At 38.2% G+C, this 12,256-nt stretch overlaps 1 long non-coding RNA gene across 1 annotated transcript; it reads right to left on the bottom strand.

Annotated features, from left to right (window-relative positions):
- Positions 1-4,137: 4,137 nt before the first annotated feature.
- Positions 4,138-7,090, bottom strand: LOC110800847 (uncharacterized). Its single transcript, XR_002536771.2, has 4 exons — positions 6,931-7,090; positions 6,637-6,857; positions 5,201-5,285; positions 4,138-4,466 (listed from the first exon to the last, which is right to left on the bottom strand). It is a non-coding gene; the product is annotated as an uncharacterized lncRNA (long non-coding RNA).
- Between the last annotated feature and the right edge of the window lie 5,166 nt (positions 7,091-12,256).

The raw sequence follows: 12,256 nt of genomic DNA, 5'->3' as shown, positions 1-12,256 counted from the left end.
TTGACAGGAGGGTCACGGGTGGGGCCTATAGGTCTCAACTTTCCTTGATTGGTTAGTCTTTCAAAGGCTTGTACCAAAGTCGACCCGAGTGGGGCAAACTTTCGGTCTCGGACCCATCTTCCAGGGTTTTTTCGGGCGGGAGTTTCTTCTACAGCATGGACTTCTTGGGCTTGGGATGTGTTACCCCGATTATAGGTGTTGGTCTTATATGTGGGTTTGCTCTGTATGGTTTTGGCGAGGTCGTCTTCGATCTTTATTCCCACATCATAAACTCTTTTGAAAGTGTCAAGTCCCAGGTACCTAAGGTGTTGTCTGTAAGCTGGGTCCAGGTTGTCAATAAATTTTTGGACCAATTCTGTTTCGGGAGGCCTATTGATTAGCTGGGCCGCCTGGTCCCTCCATCTAGCAAAGTAGGTTGTGAAACCCTCATTTTTCTTTTGGAAGAGAACTTCCAGCTCGTGCATGGTGACTTGGAAATCCATGTTCGACGAGTATTGCTTGATGAAGACATTGACAAAGTCTTCCCAAGTGGGGAAGAGCTTAGGGTCCTGGTGATAGTACCATTTGAGCGGCACAGGTTCCAAGGACAAAGGAAAGGCAGGTAAGTACATGGACTTGTCCACGCCTTTCAAGTTCATGGTATTCACAAAGCTCAGTAGATGATCACGGGGGTTGTCCGTGGCTTTGAACTTTGGTAAGTCAGATGAACTGAACTTTTCTGGTAGTTTGCCAGGAAAAGGTTCAGGATCGAGGGAGAAGTATTTTCTCCCCATGGTTTGCTGTAGGACCATTTTTTCAATCCTCTTCTCGTTATCGAGGTCATTTTTGGCTTGTGCAGCCGCTAAAGCTTCATTTTCCATTTTCAATTGGCCCATAAGTTGGGTCATTTGGACCATCTGGTCTCGCAAATCTTCGATGGACATGTTTGAAGGTGCGAATCGAGGTTGGGGAAGCGGAGATCCTTGAAATGAGGGATGACGGACGGAGCTTGGAGTCACTAAACCTGATGTTGGCGATGTATCTTCGAGACGCACTAACCGTTGATTCCCTGATCGGCACCAAGTGGCAGGACCAGTCCTAGGCATAAGATAAGCTAAAGTTTAGGTTCCCAAAGTTTCAAGCATTACTTAGTCTAGACTTCGACTCTCTAAATTGGTTTTTCACTCTTTCTTTTGTCGGCACACTTTTTGGTTTTTTTTTTTTGGTCATTCTTTGGATTTTCGAAACACTTGCCCGTGTGACATTCATAGTTGTTAGCATGTTCGGTTTTGGTGCCGAGCATTGCCGTCGTAGGAGGCCCAACAACGACACAAAGAGTTATTAATTTTTTCACGAGTCGCTTTTTGAAATCGAGTGTTTTTCTTACGCCCTCGTAGCAATTCTTTTGATGGACATTTTATTTTGTGCTACGTATTTTCCTTTCGCTCGGGCACCGAGGCTGCGGCGCCTGACCAGAAGGCCAAGCAGCAACTTCAGCACCCAGCTAGGGGCGTGAGAAAGTCTGGCGCCCAGCCAGGGGTGTTGAAAATGCGTCCCTGGCTGGTTCTCGTTTTCTGTCTTCTGTTTATGCGACTTCGACTTGCGTACTTGCCTAATAACGTCATTTACGCGTAGCAGCGTTTGTGGGATTCGTTACAGGCCATCCCGAGCGTCGCTTATTTCTGTGGCGATCATTCGGGTTTGCGGAACACGTGTTTCGGTATAACTCTTTGGCAAATTAGTCTATGAATGTTTGGGCAATTTTTAAGGTCGTTGGTTTTCTAGGATAGTTTGTCACACACAATCACATATTTCAATACACATAACTACATTACAAATATGGACTTGAAAATTAAATATGTCACGTACTTTATGATAGGCTTCTATGGGTAGTTATTTGCGCCTGGCTTGGTACCGCTTCTATCGTAGATCCAACACATGCCCCGGTCGAGGTAGTGTCTTCAACAGACGAATTTCGCCCAAGAGGCCAACCCGCAAGTGCAAGCCAAGGGGGCATGCAGGCGAGAGGGACCTAATGAGCGAGCGATTGGGTTCGGGATAGGTGTACTACCTGCACAAGTACCGAGTGGGGAACATGCGCGGCGTATGCACCCCCCTATTGGCGAAAAAAGGTATCCTTAGTCCCAACTCCCGAGGGAGCCGAGATTCGTTATGCGGTTCTGCCCGTTCACATTAATATGCTGATTTTCAGGTTGCCCAACTTGATGGGGAAATAAACGCGGGGTAGGATCGTTTCACCCTTCGGCTATTTTGATTACCTACAAGCACGAGTATTTCCTTCACTATCCCCAGTGGAGTCGCCACAGTGAGGGGGTCGAAAAAGCACGAGGCTAATGCGTGACCTCGTCCCTCGTGGGTGTGACGATTCTTTTTATTCAATCAAGTGTAATTGGATTCCCTGTGAGTATACACCCAATTGACTAGTAATATAGGAGTCGCCATTCAGTTTTTAACGACAATGAGAAAAACTGACAAAACATGGTTATCGCGACATAAAGGGAGTGCAATTATGTTTAGGGATGGCAATGGGTAGGATCTGGACCGGATCCTCTAGGATCCAGATCCAGACCCGTTTTTTAGGCAAGGATCCAGATCCTACCCGGATCCGCTGGGTAATTAAATTGAGGATCCAGATCCAGATCCGACGGATCTTAAGGATCCGGGTCCAAAACGGATCCAAAACGGATCCTAACTTATTTTTTCATCAAACGAAACTAATTTTCATTTTAACCTTAAAACATAGTTTAATAAAACTTCAATAACAAAGCTATTTTTCCATACAAGCATTTACTAAAATAAAATTTAACAAATCCAACATAAATAATACTAAAAGTTCAAAAACTTCAATAATACTACAAGTCTTAAGTCTTTACTTTTATATTTTTATATATTTTTTTTATAAAAACGGGTAAACGGATCTGGATCCGGGTAATGACTTAGGACCCGATCCAGATCCGTTTTTAAAACCAAGGATCCATATCCTACCCGGATCCGTCGGGTCCAAAAATTGAGGATCCAGATCCGTTAAAAACGGATCTGGATCCACGGATCCGGGTCGGGTCCATTACCCACTGCCATCCCTAATTATGTTTGACCACGACGGCCGTAGGTTCCCTTGTGATCCCTGGTGTGGGGATCTCTCAATATACACCCGCAAGGTAGAGATTGAGGGTTCGGGGGACTGTAACTACCGAGAGGAGTACTTCGCTCGTCGATAACTCCAGAGGCAGGATATCCTTACTAGCTCAGCATAAATAATTGAAGGGACATGCGTTAACTATTAAACTAATCTGAGTTGATTTTAGCAATATGCAACATATAATACTAATTCGATCGTGATTATCTGATTTAAATAGTATTAAGGGGCCTAGCATGATAATCGGATTTCCCAAAAATATTATATTTGTTAGGCGTGATAGAACAATCAGATTAAATTAGTTTAACAGTTCATAAAAAGGGCGAGGAAAGCAGTTAAATCATCGAAAAGGGACACATTACGACGCACCCTTGAGAGGTGCGTCACGGTTCTCAGAAAACTAACCACTTTGACTTTGCTATTTCTCCTTTTTATTTAACGAATCTCAATTATGGGACAGGATACGTTCTGTTCGATTTATGGATCGATTGCGACAGAACGCGTGAACAATTTCGCAGCGAGAGGCTTAGGCTAAGGGTTGGAGTCAATACTCAGAATATAATTATGTGTTGTTGTGTTGTGTTCCTTTCAAGTCGAATTTAGGGGTCTATTTATAGGGAAGAGTTCGTGGAAAGATAGAATTGCAGAGTTCTAATCCACAAAGAATTAGGAAAAAACACGTACCCAGGTATTTTCAGCGCCCAGGCCTGGGCGCCGAAGATTTCAAGATCTGTTGGTATTGATTTTTTTTCACCAACAATAACGAAATGTTGATATTTCTGTTGGTAATACTTATACCAACGGTTATAAATGTTGGTATTTCTTTCACCAACCAGGTACAATTAAGAAAACTCTTACCATCACATTTTCGTCCATTGGCAGTGACTTTTAACAACAAACAATATCGATTGTGGAACCTGTTTTTACTAAAAAAAAAATTAATATATTTCTACAATATACTCATAACATTTTAAAAAATAATACTAGGAAGTAGGAACCAATAATAGAATCAACTCCATTCATATATATACTTCAGCATATACATTATCCAAAATACTATAGGCCACAACTTCAAATGTTACAAAGTAGAGCTCATTATCAAAAAAACTTTACTAGTAAGCACTATAAAAATACATATGCTACTCAAATGTATGTACACATGTGGAGAGGGATTTACCACATCGACCAACAAAACCAAACCAAAAAATAGTCCTACAAAACAAAAATCGAGCAAAAATAAGCTCAACTAACATAAGAACTACAAAGTCAATGCAGCACCAGAACTCCAACACTCTCCTTGCCTGCTTGACTGACCAGGCTGCAGAATCATCTGGATAAAATAACAACAAGCTTGCTCAAACGACAAGAAACAACGTAGCAAGAGGTCAACTCTGGTCCTAATGAAAAGCAATAACATACTTCAACAATCAACACCACTGAATAATTTGGTAGCTCTATATCTTAGTAGCCTAAGTTTCATTCATTAAATTATAAAAAAAATTCCTAACTTCAAATTTGACCCGCCACTAAATAAAAGCAACATTAAAAGATAAATATAATTAAAATACATGTGTTTCATTTATGCGGCTATACTTTTAGGCTAGGTAACTCTTTTCAGCTTTAGTTGTTATGGAACTCATGAGTATGTGTTTTTAAAAATTAACATCGATTAAACAAGCCAGGAATTTAGAGTATTCTATAAACATAGTATAATCACGATTCAAGCATAAGACTAAAATTTCTAAAAGTCAAGCATTTAAGTCCCTACATTTTAACTCAGTATTGTGAATCAAGTGGGAAAAAAACAAGATTTTAATCAATCAAGAACATAGTTTGATAGGATATTCATCCAAAAAAAAAAGAATAAAGTTTTTGAGTGGAACAATCAATAATTCAATACCAATATGTAGGCTTAAAACTAAAAACAAAAAGAATCATCATATTCATCCAAAATGAAACAAAATAAAGCAGTCAATGATCAATCCATTCTAAATTTTAAAATAGGCGAAAGCGGTGTAAATATGGGATTAATGATATTATGGACAGAGATAGACAAAGTAGTACCTAAAAAGCTTTTTCCCACTGCTAGCCGAGTAGTCGCCATTGAAATGTACTAAACACCCAAATTTATGAGCGTTGTGATTGCTTGCTGCAATTTTGTACCACATAATGAGATATTTCTTTTACAAATTAAATCGCTTGACAAATATTTCGAATACCACAAAGGATTTGAGTGAAAATAATCAACTATAAACTAGGACTAAACCCCTAAAACTTGGGGGGGTGTTTTCAATTGGATTAACCAACATTGCACAAATAAATACTAGACAAAATAAAAGTGAATAATTCATTCACATTCTAAGATAAAAGGACTTTAATAGCAACAAAATGAAGAGAAACTATGATAAACAAAGAGTAGTGAATCAACCCGAGATAATTGAGAATTGAAATTAGCCAAACAACTGAAGCAAATTAATAAATTAAATCTTGATATTATTACATTGAATCGCGACAAGGGAGACTCCTTGAAAAAAATTAAGAGTGAATGAGACGGGAAAGCCTACGAGTGAGATGACAGATCAGAGTATATGCGGCCTCTCATGAGATGAAAATGGTCATGTGTTAAGAAGTAAGTAGTACTCAGTACTCCATATTTTCATACCATAGTTTCTAAAATATGATAATGAGTAGTACTCGTAGTACTCGTAGCACTTAGAATATGTTACATACAAGATCTACAACTGTTACTTGCACTTTCTGCTCAGTTTACTAGAGTCGACTTGAAAATCTCAAACCGGAATAGCAAGATAGGTGGAGAAACACATGAAATAAATTGCCACTAATGATAAATTTCTAATGTTTTGGAAGGTCCATGTTATTTAAGAACCTCAACAGATCATTTAAAATGTTAAGAGACTACTTCCTCTTGTCCAATACTTGCACTTTCAGCTGAGTTTTCAAGATTCAACTTCATTCATTATCCAACGATATCTTGTAGTACAAAACAATTTCAAATAGCTACAATAATAAGAATTCATGGGTTAATTTTGCTTCAATTTCGATCGTTTGTTTAGTTACCTAACCCTGATATAAAAAATCGGGATTTCAAATTTCCCATTGGATTTTTTCAGCAGAATAATTAAAAATATATATATAAACAAAATTATTATTTTTTTAAAAAAAAACATTAACTCAAACATATTTACCCATAAATTTTGTTTAGAGAAAAACCATCAACAGAAAAGCACGAATTATACAATTATAAGATAAATTAAAGAAATTTGTGTGGTGAAATAGACGCGGTGGTTGTTCAAACGCTCCATTGTTGTGACTAGGGGTGGTTCGTTTGGTACTTTTTATTTCCCAAAAAAATATTCCACAAATAATCAAAATAATTCATACCCAATTAAAAATTCACAAAAAATTACTACCGTCAATCAAATTCAATGAAATAATGAATGGATATTGAAGAGCAAAGGTTGAATTAGAAATTCAATTACCTTTCAAATTAAATCATCTTGGTTTTCTGTTGTATCACAATCGGTCCGAATCGGAAGCTTAGTTATTTTATTTATGGGGATTTCAGAGGTTCGTTAATGGTGCCTCCACAACTCTCGAAAGAATTGTGCCATATGAGAGTGAGAGAGTGAGAGAGTTGAGGTTGTTGCTGCTATTGTTGTTGATTTTTGTATCTCTTAACCGTAGACATAGAATTTGTGAGCTTCAAAATAGAGAGAGATTATTGGATGGAGAATTTATAAATAAATTAAAAATGAAGATTGAAGAAGATTTACCTGAAGAGATGGTGGTGAAAGGTGTCGAGGGAAGCTTCAACTCGCAACCAAACCACGGACGAGAGAAAATCGAAGGAAGAGATGGTCCTCCTTATCACCCCACCCTACCTTATCCTTTTGAATTTTTTTATTGAAAAATAAGGGGTCTTGGCAGAAGGCGGGAAAGTGGGCGGGATACCAAAATCATTAAAATAAAATTACCAACAATTAATAAAGTTGGTGAAAATTGTCATTGATATTGTAAAAGTTTACCAACGGATATAACTTTTTCGTTGCTATTAGTATGTGTTTTATCGGCCCCCGATGTTTGAAGCCAAATAACAACTTATCTGTTGGTATTGGTAATACCTGAAGGAAATAATGCCCTTGGTCCAAGTATGCATTCTATGTTAAGTCTAATAAGTGCGGTTCAGTATTAATTAACAAGTTAATAATTCAGTGAGATCAAGTGAGCTGAATGCCTAGCTAGAGGCCGCTTCAGTTCAAGTGGAATTAATGATATTAATCCACAGCTTACTCTTGACTGAACCCGTAGGGTCACACAAATAGTACGTAAACGGATCAAGTATTTAATGGCATTAAATACTCTATCTATGGATATTCGGAATCGACGGATCTTGGTTTCAGTGGGAGCTGAGATCATCACAAGCAAGAAATGAATACTCCGGAAACGATGATATTGCCGGAAACGGAAATATGGATCGTATCGGAAATATAAATATTATCCAAGTCGTAGATGTTGCCGGAAACGGAAACATGATACGTATCGGAAAATATTATCGGAAATGGAAATATTGCCGGAATCGGAAATATTGCCGGAAACGGAAATATTGTCAGAATCGGAAATATTATCGGAATCGGAAAATAATTCCGGAAACGGAAATATTAAATATTTGTTCGAAACGGAAATTGATTCCGGAATCGGAAATATTAAATATTGTTCGTATCGGAAATGAATTCCGGAACCGGGAATTTAATCGGAAGCGTATCGTACGAATAAGCATCGGACGAGGCCTGCCGGACGAGGGCCCAGCACGAAGCCAGGCCATCGCCCAGCAAGCCAAGCGCGCCACACGAACAGCCAAGGCCACGCCAGGCCCAGCGCAAGGCCAGGCCGAGCAGGCCATGGCAGCGCGCGCAGCGCGCGCAGCGCGCGCAGCGATGGGCTGCGAGCTGTGCTGCTGCTCGCGTGGGCTTGCGGCTCGCGTGGGCCGAGCGGCCGTGTGGGCTGTGCGCGGGCATGGCCTGCACGCTCGTGGGTCATGCTCGTGTAGAGTTTGTGTTCACATACGAAACCTAAATTGTGTAGGGTTTGTTTGATGATTAAATTCCTAATCCTAAAAGGATAAAATTAATTAATTAGACTCCTACTAGGATTCTAGTTTAACTAATTTGTATCCTAATAAGATTCCAGTTCCTTTTCCATACCTCTATAAATAAGGGCCTAGGGTCATTATTTGCAGTAACGATTGAAGTATTCAAAGGGTAAGTTTTTGAAATAAAATTAACCATACACTTGCAAACACTAGCCGAAATTCCTAGTAACCTTAAGGCCGATTCTAGTTGGTCTAACTTGAGGCGGATCCGGACGTACTGTGGACTATCTACGGAGGGACGACATTTGGAGTCCTAAAGACTTGTTCTTGTTCGTTCGGGCGCAGCTAGGGAAGGCACGCTACAACATGTATGCATCAATTCTATGCTAAATGATTATGTGAAAATAATATGCTTTCCTAGCTTTATGGTTTTTCCGCATGATTTATGAATTGTCATATGTATCATAACCTAACAGTGGTATCACGAGCCTCTTATTATTTTCATAATCTAAATTGCATAAACATGGTTAAATATTACAAATTTGCAAGAATTAAAAGGGGTGATTAATTTTCGTAATTGTTAATTAATTGCAAATTGCGTTTATTTAATTATATGTACGCAGTTTTTCGGCAGTTTCTTCGTTACTCATCCAAATCGAGTGATTTTTGTGTCAATTCCGCATGTAAAAGGCATTCTAAAATTTTGACAAAAATAATGTTTTTCGGCCGAACCCAGAATTCTCAAATTCGAAGCCTAACTATGACTTTTCGGAGGTTTTAGTTTTTCGAATGCAAAATTTCGTAAATTTAAGATGTTAAATTAAATATTTGCGATTCTTGTTGATAAATCTTGAATTTTTGATTGACCTACTGTATATGTTTAACAAGTTTGAATGCCTAGCCTTGTTAATTATGCAATCTAATTTGTAATTATGATTAATTTGTTGAAAATTGGAATAATTTAGAATTAATTTGATTTTCATAATTAGTTATAATTTAATTAGATACCTATGATTAAAAACCACCATAAAAATTGTAAATTTGTGTTAAATTTTAAATTTTTATGACCCAGACTTGAATCCATGTTAATCGGAAATCAATTAAATAATAAATTTTCGATTTATCGCCCTAAAATTATGAAATTAATATTATTTATTAATTTGTCATTAATTTTGAATATAAATTTTTAATTTTTATGCGATTCGCTCATATAACTTGCACGCACAAAGCAATGGACGCTACGTGTTACCCTTAAGGGGTGTTGTATAGTGCGGGCATGCGACGACGAGCAAGGGAGCTCGTCGCCCATGCGGTACGAATGCAGCGAGCAAGGGCATGGTGCACGAGCACAAGGCAGCAGCCCTGCCATGTGTCGTGGGCTGTGAGCAATGGGCGCATGGGCAAGGGCGAGAGCAAGGCACGAGCAGTCGCGTGTGGGCAGCAAGCGTGCTGCGCCACAGCGCGCACTGCCTCGCGCAAGCGTGCGGAGCCTCGCGCGCAGCGAGCGCAAGCGACGTGCGACGAGCGCTGCGCCCAGCGATGGCGTGCAGCGTGCTTGTTGCGACGTGCGACGAGCGCTGCGCCCAGCGATGGCGAGCAGCGTGCTCGTTGCGACGTGCGACGAGCGCTGCGCCCAGCGATGGGCTGCGGCAGCATGCTTGTTGCGTCGAGCGCTGGCGCGCGCAGCGAGCACTGGCTCGCGTGTTCGATTGATGCCTTGCGATGGGGAGCAGCAGCGATGCGACGCAACGCATGGGCTGCGCGCACATGGCCAGCGATGGCTGTGTGCGTGTGGCCCATGGGCGTGCGTTTCGTGGGGTTGTTGCGTTGCGATTAGATCGTTTTGAAATTTTAATTTGAGATTTTCAGTTTACGTAATTTTAATTAATTTTAAAATTAATAATTTAAATTATTTTCTTGGATTTTAATTTTGAATGTTGTAATTATAATAAATTTTATTTATTCTAATTATTTTACTAAAATTAAAATCATGAATTAATTTAAATACGACTGAAATTAAATTAAATTTATGGATTCAATTATAAATTTATATGAGCTTTAAATTTTAATTAAATTTGTATGTTTCCGGTTATACTAGAAATACATTTTTATGTTTAAAATTAGTAAAACATATGAATTTATTGGTTTAAGTGGGAACCCTTTTAGTCATATACTCTTGATTAGGTCTACAAATCATTAAGGTTAAAACAACTTGATTAGAATTAATAAGGACTGAATAATTTGTAGATTATTGGTGCCCTTGATTAATTGCTGCAAATGTTTATGTGATGCATAATGTGTTTTACTAACCAGCTATGTGGGCCATTCATGATAATGAATGGGTGAATGGTATATATAGTATATGTACTGTTTTGCAGGTTATGAAGTGACTAGTATGGCCCAAATAGGATAGAAAATATGGTATGCGTACCATTAATTTGAATGTAATTGGTCTAAAGTACCAAAATTGTTTTTCAATTCAAATATGGTCTGCGTACCATCAAATAGTTGTAATTAGTTTTAATTATAGCTTATCCTATTTGAAGAAAATGGTGCCTCCCACGGAGATTTTCAAGACGGACTTTGAAGTTAAAGCTTCAAGATGAAGTCGGGCCATACTAGATCACATTTATCTTATGCATGCTTTAAGTTATTTATTGCTTTAAATATGTCTTAATTATGCATGAGATCAAAGCTTGATTATGTTGCATGATTAAGGATTTTAGTTCACTTAAAATCTAACCAACATAGTAAGAGCCTTAAGTTCCAAACTTAAAAATTGAGTTAAAAGGTGCCATGCCAAAATATACACTTGCTTGGATATCCTTTACATCAATCTAGTAATAGTTTTCGCTCAGCGAGGTGTTACTTATTGGTCCTAAAGGGGCAAGGTACACAAATAATTGTGAGTACATGTTAGTTTTGGTGAAACTCAACGATATAAGTAAGGAGTCCTTTTATGTCGTGGCAAAATCGATAGGTTTACCTAATAAGTTCTTAGACGTACCTATCAACCAAGAGTAGTTTCTAGACTATTAGCAAAAGGCTTTTGCTTACCTAAAATGTTTTAGAATTGAGTCGACAAACTGTGCTTAATTCTTCAATGGTTTTAGGGTCTTGGAATCATTTTATTCACACCTGCCGGAACACATAATTCGAATAAAATGCTAATGACTTGTTTAAATTGCATGATTGCTTTAATTTTCAAGTTATTACTCATGATAAATGTTTAGACTTTGCATGCTTCAATATATGTTTTAATTATTGTTTATAATTAAATATCTTGCACTGCAGTAAATCCTTTTAGAAAGGTAACAGTAAATTTCCTCGATTGGTAGTGAATCCAAGAACGATTCACGGAAATGAGAGAAAATGAGCAATTTAAATGTACGTTTCTTTTAGCGACTTTTATGGTTGTTTTCGAATATCAAAGTCGAATGGCAAACCGATTGGTGCTTGTGAATTCAAAATACAATGTAGTTTTGAGATCATAAAGCATTGAGTTTAAACGCTCAGCTTTACCAATGGTTAACAACCTAATATCTTTGTCCATTTAATTCTCGAATGAGTCTAGTCCCTAGACATTCGAATAGATAGATGCTTAGAGAACTTTAGAAGCTTCTGGTAAGATCATCTAGTTGAAACTTAATATTCAACATAAAATGGTAAGAACCTTGTTGGAGCGACATTGGACATGTCTAACAAAGTATAAAAGTCAACACTAAAGAATTGAATTCTTAAGACTATAAGAAAGGGTACAAGAAATAGGAAAACAAGGAACAAATGAATGGAATTTACGATTTCGTTTCTACCTATAAGTTTATGTTTAAAGAGAAGTGACCTAGCAATCAAACTTCCTTGGTATCATATACCGCTTGAGGTTCTTACTTCGGTAATAACTCAAACAATGGAAGCTAGGCTACACTAATGACCTACAAGTGGGAAATGAAGCATGGCAATGCTACATTAGTTGTAGGGTCATCTAGTTTGTTTTAAGTCCTTTCAAGGCT

The sequence above is a fragment of the Spinacia oleracea genome, chromosome 1 (assembly GCF_020520425.1).
Source record: "Spinacia oleracea cultivar Varoflay chromosome 1, BTI_SOV_V1, whole genome shotgun sequence".
NCBI classification, from domain to species: Eukaryota; Viridiplantae; Streptophyta; class Magnoliopsida; order Caryophyllales; family Amaranthaceae; genus Spinacia; species Spinacia oleracea.
This window is presented reverse-complemented; position numbering and strand designations above follow the sequence as displayed.